General features: G+C 34.9%; 1 pseudogene; it reads left to right on the top strand.

Moving 5' to 3' along the window:
- The first annotated feature begins 6996 nt into the window (after nucleotides 1-6996).
- LOC124082314 (U2 spliceosomal RNA) lies at nucleotides 6997-7099 on the top strand (annotated as a pseudogene).
- Nucleotides 7100-13322: the final 6223 nt, after the last annotated feature.

Here is a 13322-nt window from a genome sequence, read left to right as displayed (position 1 = left end):
ATCCCTATTCTAAGTACAAGTTTTGGAAATGCTTTTAATATTTTCCTATAAAACCTGTCTGTGAAGGATTGTAGAATCAAATGGTCCAAACAAATTTTTTCATTTTATATTTGATAGATACTTTAAGGAACTATTTTTTTAGATTCAAAGGTTAAATGAGCCTTCTGATAAAAATTCTTTTGGCACAGATGGATACAATTTGAGTTCAGAAAAGAATAATTGTGAAGACCAGGCCCAGAACTAATTGTGTATATTCAGAGGATGTATTTGAGAAACCTCTGGCAGTTACCTTGTGATATTATGAAATTGATGGTAGGAGAAGTTTCTGGAAAACATTGTATATTTTTTTCTTTAAATATTGAAAGTACTAAAGAATTCAAAGAAATACATCCAAATGATGAGTTCAGTTCTAGGAAGATGGGATGGTCATGAGACTTTGGATGTGTAACAACCACACAGCACCAGGATGAGCATAGATTCAACACTGGAAAAATGGAAGCTTCTTAGGAAGTAAGGCTTCAGTAAAAAGTGTGAGTTCTAAACCTTCATCTGCATAAGTGGAAAAGTTTGAAGTTTCCAACTTATAAATGCAATTTAGAAAAAAAATTGTTAGAAGACTTCTGATGGAACCTAGGTTAGGGTGACTCATTAGAATATCAATTCCCACAGATGCATACATGTGATACATTTGTACATAGATGCTTCACAGCATCCACCTATGATTTATTGTTTAGATAGCATACTGATAGTAAGGGTGCACCATCAAAAAGTCTTGGATTTGGATCCTATTTCAGGTACTTACTAGCCATGTAACTTTGGGCAAGTTCTAACTTCACAGAACCTATTCCTTCCCCCGTAAAATGGGACAAATTATATACTGTCAGGTTACCTATGAAGAGCAAAACCACCAAATGAGAAAACACATTGCTCAGCACAGTGATGATTCTCATTAAGTTATTTTAGGGGAAACTTTATCCACTTTGATCTTCCAAGGAGACATCCTCATGGAATTTGAAAGAGCCTCCAAAGTGATTCATATATATATACCCCTCCACTCCAATTTCTCATCCAATTTAATCACCGAGTTAAATCTTAAAAATTATGTAGAAAGAAATGTTAGCTTTATAAGTAACAGAAAACAAAACAAAACAAAATAATAAGCCTGCAGCCCATATGCCTATCTTCCTGCTGTTCCATTTTGATTTTTTCAGATCTTCTTGGCTTATTATTATCTATTTACTAAACCTCAAAACCTTGGTATCCTCTATTAAAATGCAGATTTATTTATTTATTCAGCCAAACATTATTTATTACTAGCAATGATCTGGAAATTCTGCACTCAGAGCACTCACAGCATAATAAGTGAGAATTACTCATAAGCAAGTGAGTGTGATGCTCTCTGATGAGGATTGAAGAAGGATAAGGCAATGGGCTGTATGGATGGAGGAAGTAGTTATCTGATAAAACTTGATAGTGCAGAAAGTCCTCAAACTGGACCCTGAAGAAAAAGTAGGTTTGCATCAATAAGACATAGGTGGTAAGAAAACTACAAGCACACTCCAAGTATGTACATCACGTGCAAATGTACATACTTGACAATTTGGGGAATAATTACTAATTCAAGATAATTAACATATAGAACACCAATGATAAGTCAATAGGAGATAAGGTACAGCAGGTAGAGGTCTACATCACAGGGTTTCTTTAGACAAATTGAGATAATTCAATTTTATCTTATTGTCAGATGGCTTCTGTCAATTAAACAAGAAAATAAATGTGTCAGCCATTATTAGTAATGACTACCAAATATTTCCTTTCCTCCTCTTGGGCACATTTAAGTTTTAATTTTTAGCCCTTGAACTTATTGACTTGCTTTAGTTAAATATGAGCAAGAAATAGCAGTTGTCACTTCTGATCAGAAACTTTAAAATAATGCCCCATGCGCTCTCTCTCTCTCTCTCTCTCTCTTTTTTTTTTTTTTTTTGCTGTGAGCCCTAGAAATGTTTCAGATGATCACTTTTCAATCAACTTGAGTTCCTCAACTGAATCCCCATGAGAACAATGTGGAACAAGATATTAAATTGACTCACAGTGAAAGTATAGTGTAAGGAAGACATAAACCTTATAGTTTCAAGCACTGGGATTTTGGAATTGTTACTGCATTATTATTGTCAGATTTTTATTTTTGCAAGAGCACTCTTATAGCAGTGTCTCTAGACAGACTTCAGCAAGGTGACTGTGAAGGAAACACACCACTGAAATGTGTGTCAAGGCATGGACCCAACCTCTGTTCTGTTTCTGACACTGCCTTTTCCTACTATTAAGCTCTGAGACCACTTATTTCATAGGGTAAGGATTTTTCCAATTCTAAAAGTCAGTTATACAGACCTGGAGACTAGACCCAGGGAATAATAGTATCTGATTTACATAAAGTTAAAAAAAATAAATCATTGATCTCAGTAAGTTTTCCTGTTTCTGCTTTTAATTTTCCCTGGCCTTAATCCTTCCTTATATTCCAACCAAATTACTTTTCCCCTTTATTGTACTAAAGCCCTTTCCTGAGATTTTTTTTCCTCCAATCTTACTTTCCAGTGGGGGCAGTAAATTTCATTGGCACCAGAACATCCTAGTTTTGTGATATTTTTCCTATGATTCTTCTGTTGAGATACCTAAGCTCTTCAGGGACTGTTTTGGTTATCTTTAAAATTATATTTAAGGGGCTGGGAATATAGCTCAGTTGGTAGAGTGCTTGCCTTGCATGCATAAGGCCCTGGGTTTAATCTCCAGCACCACAAAAATTAAATTTAGTAGTTATAATTAATTAATAGTTAAAATAATTAATAGTATTTACTTTGTGGGAGTATTGTGAAATTTAAAATACATTATAGGAAGGACTTTGTATATTATCTGACATACAGTGAGTACTGATTAAATGGAAGTTCTAACTTCATTATTACTAATGTTGCAATATTCCCAATTCATTCATCTTAACTTCTCAATTCCTGGTAGTTCGTAAAGCAAGGGACTCAATTTTTGTAACACATACTCTATTCAGTGACCAAACAGTATTCCTTTGAACTTCAAGTCTTGTTACTCTGTTATTAACATCTCCACACTTATTTGCACCTCATTGATGAAATAGTGAGCTCAATGCTAAAGCCCCTTATGATGCTTGCTTACAACTTAACCCTTGAAACTCTATCAGCTACTTGAGGGATTCCACTAATGAATACAGGGTAGACATATTTTGTCAATGATTTTAGTTTGGGATGCAACATCTTCAGGTTCCTGAAATATGCAGAAACCATTTGATTCCATTTGTAAATATTGCTTGTTTGGGTGAAGGTAGAATAAATGTTGTTAGGTGTTCTTAATGAGAATGATCTACATATGTGTATATGCACACATGTGTGTATGAAAAAGAAAATATATTATTGGTAATGTGCTACAGTAGCAGGATTTTTTTTCTTTCTGTTTGACAAAACTTTCACATAGAAATATTAAAATTTAAAGAAAATAAGTGAATGAAATAAGAGACTTAAACAAATTAGTCTTACTAGTTCTTGCTGAATCTGATTACTTTGGATGTTTTTCCTGAATGGTTTTGCAGCTAACTGAAAGCACTAATTTTTTATCCTAAGTGCCTGTCATCATTGACTGTATGTAGTTACTTACAACGTTATACTGAAATGGACTTTTAGGGCAAATCAATTTTAATGGCTGCAATGGGCACACTATGGGTTCCATTATACCATAGAACTATATTATCCATAGATAGAGCAGTTTAAATATCTTTGTCAATGTTTCCAAAGTCTTTTTGGTGCACTACCACATGAGGGCGCTCTCTGCATTAGAAATTTAATTTGGTGTTGTTTCCCCCCCCCCCCCCCCATTTAGTATTATTCTTTTTTCTAATTAAAAAAAATATATATGAACTGCAATTTTCATGTACATTTCACATACATAGATCCATGCCATATGAAATAAATCTTCCCAAACTGAGATAATTTAAATTTAATCTTAGCCAGCTAAATATGTTGAAGAAATCTGAAAGTCTGTAGATTTCAGGACTAAGAAACAAATGTTGATAGAATGTTGGATAAACCAGATAATGCTGACTGTTTTTCATAAATGTAGATGAATATAAAATGCTTTTCTGTGAAAAATCAGAATATATTCAAACTGCTTCTGTCAAAGGGTTCTGTCTCTATGGAAATCTATACAATTTAACATTTGAGGAATAGTTGCTATTTGTTTTTTGCTGTTTATAATTCAGTAATGTCAATATATAAGACTACTGGAAAGATAAAGCAATAGAGTGATATCCCTTGCAGGGTGAATAGTTAAAAATCTAAGCATACTTGTGTGCGTTTTCTTTTTTTATGTTTAGAATGTTAAATGCTAGAAGAAATTCAGTGCCAACCCAGAAGCTTACAGAGTGACCCTCCGGTCATGTGAAAACATTAAGAGGTGTATTCAGCTTCAGCAGAATTTCCACTAAAAAGGAAAAGGATTACTAAATCACTTACAGCAACAAAGGACAAATTTACCCAAGACATATACCAGGGATTAATGTTTTGTTTAGTGCCAGGAAAATAAGTGTGACAGCAGAAATCAATGAAGACATTCATACACAGGAACAGGGGCACCTTGTTTGTCAACCAGAGAAATGCCAAAGGAAATAAAGACAGGAAGAAAAGCCAGGAGAACTGGAACTACCCCAGATCAACCCAATGGCTTCCTCAAAGTATCTCACAGACAATGTCATTATTGGTACACTAGGGCTTAAAAAGACAGGTCAGAGGCCGGCCACCTGTGTACATACCCAAAGGCAAAACTGAACAGTCCTTTAGCTCATTGTTCAGGTGGCTTGGCAATTTCAAGCATCAGATTTTTTTTTTTTTTCCATCCATCTGTTCTGCTTATCATCTTCTCAGTGAGGCCAGAATTTCCCCTAGAAAAGTGAGATCTCATTTTTATCAGAGCTTTTGATCTCTGTATTTTTTTATATTCAATTTTTGAGTCTGATCAAGTGCTTTCTTTACTTGAAAAGGAATATGTAAGCATTTACTTAACATGAAGAAATGCTAGGGGTTTAGAATCTTAGGAGGTTAGGGATGGAAGTACAGGCTGTACCAGGGGGGACAAAAAGGAGCCTTGCAAAATATCCCTCATATTGTTAAGGTAACTTTGAAAGACCAGGATTAGACGGGACTAAAATAGGAAGAGAGTGAACATGTTTTGGGGTAGAAGAAACAGGTTTATTAGCCTGGGAACACTAACGACACTCTTTGACCTTTCATAGTTATTTCTGGAGCTGATAAATTATTGAAGATGGCCTTTTGTGTATTATTATCTTCCTGACCTATTAAATTGTTGGAGTTAAAGAACAACTTTCCTGAGATAAGGAAGTTTTATTCTAAATTAGGAAACTAAAGGTCAAGAATTTAGATTATTGTGTCTAGATTTGAAGTGTATGAAGGATTTATGGGAAATCTCAGGGATATAATTAAGACAATTACATGTCTGGAAAATTGATTTCTGTATATAGGTTAAAGAATTAAGATATTTTGGCCTGACTAAAGTAGTATTTCTGGGTACCATCAGTATTTGGAACTACATTGCACAAAGTGGTGACTTGGACTCCTTGTCATAGCAGCCTCCTCCTAGTGGGGGAGTAGGAGAGCTGATTTTGAGATTTTTCTGGAGTCACTGCTTGGGACTGTTTTCTTTCTTTAAAAGAAAGGAATTACAACCAGGGCTACCAAAGAAGTTGCGGGGATTCAAATTAGACAATATAAAACGTTTTTCATATATTTTCATGTGATAATCGCTTTGTGCCCATGAAAATGTAGTAACACATTTGAAGGAAAGTGACGGGTTTTCAAACATCATATTTGCTTATCTTTCTTCCTGTGCATTGTTCTTCTTTTCCATTGAATTCATCAGAATGGATCAACTTCTCCTTTCCGTAATTACTTGAAAATTTTAGCCACATTAAAACCTGCTAATCACAGTCTTTCTCTGTAGTTTGCTCTCAGGACCCACTCCTTTCTTTGTAGAAAAACTGAGTTCACTTAATTGAACTACAATTTAAAAATTTATTATGAGCAGATTTTCATAGGAAACATTAATCTTCCACAATAATTTCAGACATTAATTCTTTTTTATTTCAGTAAAATTTTGTATCCTCTCCTTTGTTGAAGAAAACTGTATAACCTACAACTATAATAGTGCAAACAACGATAGTGGTTGAAGTAAATGTAGTTGAGCACAGTTGTGTACCAGAGGGGGCAGGAGGGAGAAACTGAAAGCAAGAGTGTCAAGAGTGTTAACAAAAATCAAATATAAATATAAATAAGCCTTGTGCAAAAATTGTTCTGTAAGTAATTCTGATTTACCTGGATCCAGGCATGAGGACAGTGATACCACATAAATTGTGTCTACTCTATTTAAGTAATTAATGGATTATTTTAACTAGAACAGATAAAGTGAAGAGGTTAGTTTTTATTCATTCTTCCTGAAGAATTTTAGCCAGTTTCAGATAAAACGTTAATGAATTTTGGTACATGTAAGTTCCGAATATTAAATGGGGCAATCTCATCTTAAAACTATTTATTACTTACTTGAAGTTAAAATTGAGCTGGATATCTTGTTCATTGTTTATTTTTGCTAAATATGGTAATTCTGCATATAAATGAACACCTGGAGAAGGATGCAAACATTGTAGAACATGAGCATTTCAGGCAGAGGAAAAACAGCAGGTGTGAAAGCTTTGATTTGAGGATATATCCAGTTTTTCCAAAGAATAGAGAGGAGGACAGTTTAAGTAGAAGGAATAAAGGATAATACTAGGGGACATAGCCAGATTTTAGGAGCCAACACATAAAGGGACTTTAACTTTTATTTTGATACAGGGAGCCCATAGAATGTTTTGAGCAGAAGAGTGACAAAATGTAGCTAAAACTCTGAAAATATCAGTTTTGCCATAATGTTGTTGCTTCTTGGCCTTTTGGCTAAGATCAAGTGTAGTATCTGTTCTTATCACATAACATTGAGAATAGACTCGAAATGAGGAATAATGGAAGCAAGAGGTTCAGCTTGGGGGCCAGTGTAAAATTCAGATGAGAATGAGAGTGGTTTTGAGCAAGGCTCTTGCAATGTAGATGATGATATGGACAATTCTGGAAATATTTGGAAGGTAGGGCTGTTACAATTTACTAATGATCTCCTGTGTGGCATGTGACAAAGAAAAGACTCAAGGAATGTTGGGGCCACCATGAACAGGAACTGAGCACTTAGGAGCTGAGCAGTACCCCTAGCCTTGAGCAATGAAGGTGTGGAACTGGCTTTTGCTAGTTAGCAGCACGAAAGCTTACAACTGTGGGAGTGGGTGTCACCCAATGGGACCGGGCTAACCCAATCCCTTGCCTCATGTGGGTGGAACTTTCTCAAGTGTCTTCTTCTCAATAAATGGGGTTTCAGGTGTGCTCACCCTCTCTTTCACCTGCCTCTCTTGCCTCCCTTGGGGAGCTGAGGCAGAGGAGCCGTCACTGAACCCCCAATAAAAAGGGATTTTCTCTGTCTCTGTGTGATTATTTAGGACCAGCCCAATTCACCTGGAGTGATCACAGCACTGATTTAGTCGTGTGTCACAGCAAAGGAAGACTTCATTGTTTTTGTTCTTAGCAACTAGACCAATAGTATTTTATTTACTGAGATACAAGAGTGAGTAGACAGTACAGATGAGTGTCTTCAGGAGTCCAGAGGGGAGCTATTCAGATTTTATTCCAATGATAAAATGACTTCTTTGTAATGTTTCATTGAACTACAGCATTATAAGTAGTATACTTTTTGTGTATACGACAATTCAATAAAATATCATAAAAATAGCAATAAAGAAAATTCAACAAAGTGTCAGAATATGCAAGTCTTCTAAATAAGATCTCAGACCTTATCAAATATTATCAATAAAATATAAGTCCTTATAAATTTCACAGCAAAATTGAGTGTGAAATCCAAAAGAATACTGTATTTCACAGTCAATTTGTGTTTTGAGATCAGACTAAGAGCAACTAGGATGTTGCAAGGGATGGCAAGCATGACATCCAAGTGACAGGGAAAAGGCACCTTAGTGGGATGCAGTGGCAGAAATGGATAATGGAGATGTAAAGCTTAAGGAATAGAAAATACTAGTCATGAGTGGGAGGAAGGTGGACAGGAAATGAAGTCAAGCTCCTAATTTACTTTGGACCACCTCCAAGATGGCCCTGCCCTTCCACTATAGGTGAAATGTGGTTTGGGCACAGGGGAGTGTGGAGGATCATCCTGGATGACTCCTTCCTCTCCTGATATTTCCTGCACTCTCTCAGGAAGAAGGTATCAGAAACGAAAGAACAAGATTAATTAAAATAATTACACTTTTTAATGAAGTATTTATTTCAAGAAAGTTCATTGTCCTCATACATTTTAAATTCTAATCTTTCATAGTTATAGAATAGATATTTTTTTCTTGAAAAATCCATATATATGGTCATTAATTCAGTAGTTAAGTCAAATAAAGAAGAGAAGTAAAAATATATATGATTTAATGTATAATTATAAATGGAATTTTAAGAGAGAACAATTTTATATAGATTTTTTTTTGATTTCTAATTCTAATCTGTAAAATGAAAGACACCAATAATATTAGAGTTGCATTTATAGAATGTAAAAAGGATCATAAAAACAAAACTCAAGTTCTTCTGGTTTTATAATTTCAATCTTTTTTTGTTGTAACTTCTGAAAATAAGCTTTTGGAAGTCAATAACAAACCCCCCTCTTCTTTTTAGATACACATGAGAGTAGAATGTATTTGTACATATTGTACATACACGAAACATGTGGTTCCATAGTGTGGTCAATTAGTTGCTTGACTACCTCAGTCGCGGGGGATAGAGATGCAGAATCAACACACAGACTCTGGGAGCTGGTGAGAGAACTGGCTGGAGACCCACCTTAAGTCGTTGTCCAGTAGCTCAGTTTATTTTTGGAATGCACACAACTGTTATAGGGTTCCAGTGGGGCATGCCGGTCAATCATACATAAGCAAGACAATATCCATAAGCCAATCATCTTCTGCCTAATGTAACCGCACTGTGAGGAATCAGACATACTTTCCTAGGTTGAGATATGAATATAATACCAGTGAAACCCTATATCAGGTATGACTACCAAAATGGGCTCCTAATTAGAATAAGTTATACTTGATGTATGTATAATATGTCAAAATACATGCTACTGTCATGTATTTCTAAAGAGAACAAATAAAAAAAAAAAGAAAAAATATTTCTTCCTCAGAAGTCCTGGGTAATGGGCAGATAGGATAAAAACTCCCACCTTGAACTTTCTTGGAAGTGAATTAACTGTTCGGGAAGACTGTAGGTGAAGAACTTTACTTGAAAGGATCTGTCTACTGAGAAATCTTACACATCTAACACCGCCACCCCCTCTAGCATGTTCTGTTGCGTTGAATGGATCATAGGGTATTAAACTGGTATGTTTACAAAAATGTCATTAGTGTGAAGAATTTTCCTCTAAGGGATTGAAGATATTTATGAATTGTCCTTGGAAATGAAATGCAGATTTTCCAAGGAATAGCTTTGGAAAATACATCTGACCCTTTTGAACATTTTTAATGCTATTATAGTGATTTCATATTCTGATTCTTTGGGGTCGGTCTCCAAATTCCTTAATAGGACACCCATAGCACAAGAGTTAATAACAAGAATCAACAAATGGGACTTACTTAAACTGAAAAGTTTTTTCTCAGCAAGAGAAACAATAAGAGAGGTAAATAGGGAGCCTACATTATGGGAACAAATTTTTACTCCTCACACTTCAGATACAGCCCTAATATCCAGAGCATACAAAGAACTCAAAAAATAAGACAATAAGATAACAAATAACCCAATCAACAAATGGTCCAAGGACCTGAACAGACACTTCTCAGAGGAGGACATACAATCAATCAACAAGTACATTAAAAAATGCTCATCATCTCTAGCAGTCAGAGAAATGCAAATCAAAACCACCTTAAGATACCATCTCACTCCAGTAAGATTGGCAGCCATTATGAAGTCAAACAACAAGTGCTGGCGAGGATGTGGCGAAAAGGGTACTCTTGTACATTGCTGGTGGGATTGCAAACTGGTGCGGCCAATTTGGAAAGCAGTATGGAGATTTCTGGGAAAGCTGGGAATGAAACCACCATTTGACCCAGCTATTGCCCTTCTCGGATTATTCCCTGAAGACCTTAAAAGAGCGTACTACAGGGATACTGCCACATCGATGTTCATAGCAGCACAATTCACAATTGCTAGACTGTGGAACCAACCCAGATGCCCTTCAATAGATGAATGGATAAAAAAAAATGTGGCATTTATACACCATGGAGCATTACGCAGCACTAAAAAATGACAAAATCATGGAATTTGCAGGGAAATGGATGGCACTAGAGCAGATTATGCTTAGTGAAGCTAGCCAATCCCTAAAAAACAAATACCAAATGTCTTCTTTGATATAATGAGAGCAACTAAGAAAAGAGCAGGGAGGAAGAGCAAGAAGAAAAGATTAACATTAAACAGAGACATGAGGTGGGAGGGAAAGGGAGAGAAAAGGGAAAATGCATGGTAATGGAGGGAGATCCTCATTGTTATACAAAATTACATATAAGAGGTTGTGAGGGGAATGGGAAAATAAACAAGGAGAGAAATGAATTACAGTAGATGGGGTAGAGAGAGAAGATGGGAGGGGAGGGGAGGGGGGGTAGTTGAGGATAGGAAAGGTAGCAGAATACAACAGTTACTAATAGGGCATTATGTAAAAATGTGGATGTGTAACCGATGTGATTCTGCAATCTATATTTGGGGTAAAATTGGGAGTTCATAACCAACTTGAATCTAATGCATGAAATATGATATGTCAAGAGCTTTGTAATGTTTTGAACAACTAATAAAAAAAAAGTGAAATACTGAGTGTGTTTATAGGATTTTACTGCTTTGTCTGTGTTGGGTAATGATGTAACAGAAAAAGACATACTACCTACTACCTGTAGGATCCCTATCCCCAAAGTGGCAAAGTTTACCATGAAAATCTCACATTTATTTCCAAATAGTATGAGCTGTTGGGCTATAAAGCCAAAGTTATGTTGTAAAAATATGGAGATACTAAATTAAGGAAAGCACCAGAAAATGCCTTAATTTTTTTGTATTTAATTCTGGGCTTTGTGAGTGAAAATATTTGGGGCCACGTGTGATGGCCCATGCTTATAATCCCAGTGGTTCAGGAGGTTGAGGCAGGAGGATCACAAGTTTGAGGCCAGCCTTAACAACTTAATAAGGCCCTACACAATTTAGCAAGACGCTGTAGTCGCCCTCTACCCCCCAAAAAAGAGGGCTGGAGACGTGGCTCAGTAGTTAAGTACCCCTGGGTTCAATTCAAAACAAAAAACAATAACAACAAAAAAAAGAAAATTTGGGGAAATACATGTAATATTTAAATATACTTTTATTATTCATTTTTCAGATTAGTTTTTTTTTAGAGCATTTGAATTCTCCTTGGCTTTTAGTTATAGGTGTTACAAATCTGTGGAGCTAATTGAAAAGATAAAGACCATAGAGATCATAATTTATTCTCTCAAAAAAGTGGTTCTTATCATAAATTTTAATAATATGTTAAATAAATTCTCATGTACATAACAGAAATTGTGAATTTTGTAAGGTTTTATTAAAGAAACTCCCTTATGAGTAACAGAGTGCAAATGCATATAGATCATTCACAATTTCTGCTTGCCAATATTTTTAAAATTGAGAAGTTTTTAAGACTATGTAGTTTAAATTAACAGACATTTTGACAAAATTACTTTTTATAATTTTTTTCGTAAAGCCATTTTTTTTGTTCAACGAAAAGAGATTCTACTTGTATTTTGAAATAAAAATATTAAAATAAGAAAAACTAGTCAATGCATTTATAAAATCTTAAATGCAACATTCAATGTTAATTGACAATGAAATATTTATAGACTATTTCAAGAGAAATACTTTGCCTTTTCTTTTTTTAGTGGTGAGGATTGAACCTGGGCCTTGCTCATACCATGTGATCAACCTCTAAACTATAGTCCCAGTGTCCCAGTTCTCAAGAGAATACTCAAAAAAAAAAAAAAAAACCAAAAAAACTTTTCTCCAAGTCAAAAAGATGATAATATTACAATTTAATATTTAATTAATGTAATTAACTTTTAAAATTAAACAATTAATTCATTTTAATCTTCATTCCTTTTCCAAAAAAATAATTTCAGAGTTTAGATTGTGTCATAGAAACATAATTTGTGTCAAAGAGTTGAAACTCGGTGAAGGCATTTAATTATATATATTTACTACTTGTGTGAAAATAGCCTTCATTTTTATTTTATTTATACATGGTGACTTATGTCATTATAAATGACTTAAAATATTTTAATATGGAGAAATGATTTTGAGCAATTGCACTATACCAAATCTTTTATAATATAAGTGGTGGCTTATATCTATCTATTTATTTATTTAGTTTGGTACCAGGGATTGAACCCAGGGGTTCTTAACCACTGAGCCACATCCCCAGCCCTTTTTTTATATTTTATTAAGAGACAAGATCTTTGAGTTGCTTAGGGCCTGCTAATTTGCTGAAGCTGGCTTTGAACTCACAATCCTCCTGCCTCAGCCCCTGAGCTGCTGGGATTACAGACGTGTCACTGTGCCTGGCTACTTATTTCCTTTTAAATGACCTAACGATTTTAATACAGAGAAAAAATTTTGACAACAGAAAATATGGAGTGGACACTCCTACAGGAATTAGACCACCTCTGAGGTTATTTAAGTTTCAATAACAGGATCTAACCTGGTTTGGGCTCAAGATTTCTTCTACAACTTACTTCAATAAAAATACTGTAGGATTTTGATGAAGGTGGTTCCAATCAGTTTCACATTATCAGTAACTGTACCCAAATCCTGTTCTGAAAATAATTTTCTGTCCTCATTTGCTGCTGTCTCTTACCTCACTGGTGGGTTCAATGAGGGTTTCAGAAAATAATATATGGTAAAATAACATCAATAATCAGATCTTTTCCCTGAGTGACTTTATCCAACTAAAATCATTTCTTTGGCCTTCATTGTTTAGTCTTTTAAATAATTTTATTGTTTGGGGTGAGTAAGAAGTCAACCTGTGAATTTCCAATATTCTGCAATTACTCTATTCACTTTTATGTATACTAGTAAAACAAGGAGTTCTTTCCTAAATTTATTTAT

This window comes from Marmota monax, unplaced genomic scaffold (assembly GCF_021218885.2).
Source record: "Marmota monax isolate L192 unplaced genomic scaffold, Marmota_monax_Labrador192_F-V1.1 WCK01_AAM20220418_F8-fsc00132, whole genome shotgun sequence".
In the NCBI taxonomy this organism is placed as follows: Eukaryota; Metazoa; Chordata; class Mammalia; order Rodentia; family Sciuridae; genus Marmota; species Marmota monax.
This window is presented reverse-complemented; position numbering and strand designations above follow the sequence as displayed.